Below are 5,686 nucleotides of genomic sequence, written 5' to 3' on the forward strand. Positions count from 1 at the left end.
CAGCAATGCAGAAGCTTTGATAAAGATATGCAAGTGTGCGTGGCGCTAGTTAACTCTCTTCACTAGCCTGTTAATAAAGCTCAAAAGGTTTGCAAAGACAAGCAAACACAATATTAGTTAAGTTGATGAGCCACAAGATTAGAGACAAGCCACAAAATAGCAATCAGCAAGCTAAAATTAAAGTAAGCAACAACTGAAAGGCTTTGTACAATTTAAAGGCGAAATGAACTTTTCATTGATCAAAAGAAGGCATTACAATAGTTGAACAATGCACCAAAAGTGCTACAAAAGTTGCCTTACCATAAGCTAGGTTGGCGTACATTAAAAGCACAAGTGGTCTGGTTCAAAACTTGGGTATCCCTCCTTAATATAGCTTGTTAAGCCTTTTCCTAACTGGCAGGAGGAAACATCTACTATGTTTGAGGAGTCATAATGGATTTTTAAAAATTCTACAAAAAGAGAAAAATTACAACTCTTGGTCCCAAACACCTTTAATACTAAGGTATTTACATAAAAATTTACAAGGCAAAAAGATTATATTTGATCCTCCAAAATTTGGCCTAAAGTTGCTACTTGGATAGGCAAGTCTGTGGCTAGGTTGCTTCACGGCATGTCTTGAGCTATCTTGCACTATGCCTTGGGTCTTTGCTTGCACTTGCACCAATAATTTCTTAGGCATGTTTTTGGCTCTCCAAAGGGCACAAATGAGTGTGGCATCAAGGTGTTGACCCTTGAATGGGCGCACCTTGACACAAAGCTAGGAGTGGATATACTCCCTAAAACCACCTTGAGTGATGTCCCGTCCCATAAACACCTCGGCTTTGTTGCTTTTGAATCACCAAAGCTCTATTGTAAGCCTCTTAAGACAGACCACAAAGTGTGTAGAACCAGCACATATTGACTATAAGGCTCCAAGCCGCTAATATATCTTGCAACTATTTGTTCCTCACTCTCATTGATGTCAACTTGAGCAACCAGTTGGTAAAATGCTTCTGTGTATCCCTCAATGCTCCCATATTGCTTGAGGTTATATAAGTTCTTGTTCAAGGTTGCAAGTAATTGAAAGGAAAAAATTGCTCTTGCCATTGAATTGTTTTTGAGGTTAAGAATTGAGGTCATTTTCTCCCATTCTCAAATTTTGCCCTTGCCACTGCGTTGCCTATTCTCTTGCAATTGCTCCCACCAAGAAGCTGCTCTCCCCTTTGATGCAAATTGTCACTAACTTCACCTCCTTCTTTTCGGAAACATCACCACACTAAAACACCCGCTCAAATAGTTTTGAGCCAATCAACAAACTGATCAGGAAGCGAGACTCCCATGGAAATTGGGAAGATCAATCTTAATGATGATCTCCATTTGTACTCAAAACATTCTGAACTCGATTGACACTTTTGCGGGGCAACAAAAGGATTCTCAAAAGAATGGTGAGTATCCTTGGTATATTTGGAAACATCAATATCATCAGTAGGAGCTTGCAAACGTTGCACCTAAGAAGCATAGAAAAATATTTATATTTTTTTATTTTCATTTGTTATGTAGATTAATATTTTACATCCACAAACAAATAAAAATAAGAAAAACGTACACAATTCAATATAAAAAAAACCCCATTCTTAAGTTAATTCGTAAGTTGTATCATTTATTTAATCGAATCAAAAAGTAGCAACCATTCAACATCCGACTCCAACATCCAACATACTGAAGGAGAGGAGACAAAAAACTAGTTGGCTTGTCCTCTCACAAAAAATTAATCAAATAAAGGGACACGCCATGTGACTTGTCCCCATGTGTAACCCTTGTGTCCGACACCGCTACAACCTTGTTTTGAAATTTGAGTGCTTCATAGCGTTGAACCATGTCAGTCAATATGGAGATTTGCCTTCTCAACACCGCAATTTTATCTATTCAACAAAGACTCCCATTGTTCCACTCAATCTCGGCTTCTCCCAAATTTGCAGCAAAACCTCTACCTCTACCCCTACCTCCTCCTCTTTACCTACCGCGTTGAGTCATCAATTCTTGACACTGTTGGGAGACAAACAGAAACAAATGTATATTCAAATTGGACCGAGGCAACACTACACTCAAGGCGAATAAAAAACTGGTCCAAGCAACAATAATATTACAGAACAATATCAGCCATGAAGACGCACAAACTACAGGTCAATATTGACAAATCAAAATTTAATACCGAATCAGAATTGTAATCGATCACCAGGTCAATTGTACAATCCATGACTTTGTATCTAGGTCAAATTGGAGCCGCAAGGTCAGATCTAGATCAGAATCAAGATTGAAAATTTCTTCTCAAAACAGAGACAATTGAAGTTGAAATTCGATTCTCGAAGCCGACTATAGATCACAATCAGTTTGCGAACTCAAATCAAGGTCGAATCCATGTGAAGTCAGATCGAAATCAGAAAAGGAATCGCTATCACAAAATCAAATCAAGATCAAATCAATGTGAAGTCCGATTGAAATAAGAAAAAAGAATCGCAAGGTTGAACGCAACAGATTCTCGTTGCAATATAAGAATCACAACGAAGTCGATTCAAAGGACATGAATGTGAATCGAAGGCCACAATCAGATTGCAAAGTCCACTCACAGACCAAAATCGAATCTGAGATTGAAACTAGAAATTGAAGTCTGATCTCTGATGAATCCCAAAGCACCGAGAAGATGCAAGTCTTGCTCAAAGTGGCTCAACTATAGGCACGAAGCACTATAGTGGGAAAGAAGAAAGCAAGAGGGGAGCAGAGAGATCAAATGGGTTGAAAGCTAGTGATGTGTTGCAAAAAAAATGAATTTGGTGTATTTGGCTATAAGACAAGAATAATATGGAATTTAATTCGCGATTGTTTGTTCACAAATATAGTGATGAAAATTTGAGTTGCTTTTGGTAGAATTTTAAAATTATGATTTGTGAATGGAATTATATTTTGAGTTTGTGAGTTTTGAAATTATGATTTGTTGGGTTATAAGATTTAAAAAGATTTTTTGAATTAAGTTTTGAGTTAAGTGTTGAATTGAGTAATAAGTTCATTCACAGTGTTTTGAAATATAAGGAGGATAAAGTACTATCACTGAAGTCGAGAATGGTTGATCAACGAGAGCAAGGAGGATGGATACCGGTGGTAAGGAAATGAGGTAGGCACGGGAAGCTGGAAGCGTGGAATGAGAAGAGAACATCAGGTTTGTTCACATTATTTGTGGACAATCTACCAGAAGCAATGCACCCAAAGAGCATGTATACGTTGTTTACAAAGTTTGGAGTGGTTAGGGATGTGTTTATCCCAAATAAGAGGAGGTTAGTAACAAAAACAAGATTTGGTTTTGTTCGTTTTGATTGCCCAGTAGCAGCTCAGATTGCTGAACAAAAGGCAAATGGCCTATGTATAGACAACAAAGTGCTAGCTGTTAATGTTAGAATTTACCATCCACTACACTACACCTCTCCACACCTACCATCTCCACTAGCACCCACTTCACCTACCACCTCCACTACACTACACCTACTACCACCTTCTTTTCTATTTATAGAAGTTGTAATTTGTAATCAATACATCAATCAATCAATAATATATCATTTTTAACATGGTATCAGAGCAAGGTTAAGAGTTTAGTATTTTTTTTTCGCGTCATCGGCGGGCGGCAACCTCGCCTTGGCCGCCCGCCGGACCTCAATCTAGTCCGCTAAGATTTTTTTTTTTTACACATCCCTCGCCAGAGCAAAACCTCCATACCTCTGCGTCGTCGGCTTCATTGCCGTGGCCCGATGCGCCTGGCTCCGCCGCCGCCCCCAACAACGGCCTCAAACAGACGATCCTCCAGTCGCTTCCGAGGTTCCCTTACGACTCCTCCACCAGCCACTCCACCACCGGCTGCTGCTCCACCTGCTCCGGTTCCGGCCCCAGCTCCGCGCAAACAGCCAACGTCTCCGTCGCCGTCGCCGTTAGCAGTGAGTCCTCCGGCACCGCCGACGGCAGCACCAGCGCCGACCCACGGGGGGGCTACATTGCCTTCACCATCTACTCCCGAAACGAGAGAGAGACTAGTGCTGAGAGAGGGAAGAGAACCCTGTGTGTTCTCGGCACATTCGAAGACAACATCAAAAACACAACAAATCTGTATCAAACTTTTTTTTTATTTTATTTTTCTTCTGCAGCCACTTCCCCTTTTCCACCCACGAGAGCACATCCTTCTTCTTTCCTCACATGCTTCCCTTTCTTTTCTTTTTTTTATTTTTCACTTTCAAACCCACTATTCTTTTTTTAATCCACCCACTCAATTTTCTTTTATTTTTAATTTATATCTATATCTGTTTATTATACAATATTGCACCGCCTCTCTGTCTTCTTGATGGGGGAGAGCAGAAAGAACAAGACCAAAGTGTGTTGAATACACACCTGTGTTCCACCAACCACCCCACTTTCCTTTTCTTTTTTTTATTTTATTTTTCGTACTCAAAAAAAAAAAAAAAAAAAACAAAGAAAAAAAAACAGAAGCAGATAACACCCACACATGCATGTGGTCATTGGGTCTCTGGAAAGTTTTGGGTTAGGCAAAAGTGTCCTTATCATCATCCTCATCATCCTGTCCCTACTTCATTTTATTTATTATTATTATTGTTATTATTTTCTTTAATAAAAAAAAAAAAAAAAAAAAAACAAACAAACAAACAAACAAACACGGAGGAAGAAGACGAACTGCAAACTCATTTTATTCATATCGGGCCTCACCCCGATCATCATTTTACACAAAAAAAAAAAAAAAAAAAAAAAAAAATACAAACAAAACAACCACACCCACAGTGGGATTTTTTCTTTTCCCTTCTCTATTCTACTGCAGGTCTCTTCTTCTTACTTTTATCTTGGGTGTCTCGTGCCAATCCGGTCTCCGTGTTTCCTTGTCCACTGAGCACGTTCACTCCCCCATACTCCTCCACTGCAGCATATGGCGGACCTCCAAATCGGAACATCACGGTGGCCTTCCGCTTCAGCTCTTTGTTTTCTGCCCTTAGCACGCTTATCTCTGCTCGCGCATCCTTATACATGCGTTGGAGCAGAGCCAGCTGGGAATTTAAATGCTGCACTTCATTTGTCCTACTCTGCAGCCGGTTCGACAAATTTGTGACCGCCGTCATGGTTTCCACGCATGACTTCAGAGTATACTGATTAGCCTCAATATCAGTTTGCATCGCCATTTTTTGCTCCACCGACCGCATCGGAAAGTTCAATGGAGCAAAACCAGAGGTGTTTGGTTGCGGTTCACTGGCCACCGCACCAGTTATTTCTCTTGTGGGCTCGTTCAGTTCTGGAAAGAGCGTGAGCAGGTTCTGGGTAGCTGGACGGGAAGAAGAGGCCATGTTTTTGAGTTGCTAAGTGTTTCAGAGAAGGGTTGGTTTCCGGGTGTTTCAAGATTTGCAGAGACAAGCTCTCCGAGCGTTCAGAGGTTTCAGACTAGTATGCACAGCCTTCGCCTCAACCTTGTTTTAAATAGCCAGGGCCAGCCACGCGCATCGCGCGCCTCTTGCCGCCCGACAAACTGGCACGCCTTTTCATGGCACATCTTTTGATAAAGTGGGCACGCCTTTTGATGGCACGCCTTTTGACAAACTTGGGCACACCTTTTGAGGGTGCAACCTTTTTCAACGGTCCGACATGACCCCATAAACTGTCCCGACAT

At 40.9% G+C, this 5,686-nt stretch overlaps 1 long non-coding RNA gene across 1 annotated transcript; it reads right to left on the minus strand.

Annotated features, from left to right (window-relative positions):
• Positions 1 to 1,613: 1,613 nt before the first annotated feature.
• LOC145823155 (uncharacterized) lies at positions 1,614 to 2,812 on the minus strand. Its single transcript, XR_014365390.1, has 2 exons — positions 2,192 to 2,812; positions 1,614 to 2,025 (listed from the first exon to the last, which is right to left on the minus strand). It is a non-coding gene; the product is annotated as an uncharacterized LOC145823155 (long non-coding RNA).
• Between the last annotated feature and the right edge of the window lie 2,874 nt (positions 2,813 to 5,686).

The sequence above is a fragment of the Camellia sinensis genome, chromosome 3, assembly GCF_055761805.1.
Source record: "Camellia sinensis isolate YWXY chromosome 3, ASM5576180v1, whole genome shotgun sequence".
NCBI lineage: Eukaryota > Viridiplantae > Streptophyta > Magnoliopsida > Ericales > Theaceae > Camellia > Camellia sinensis.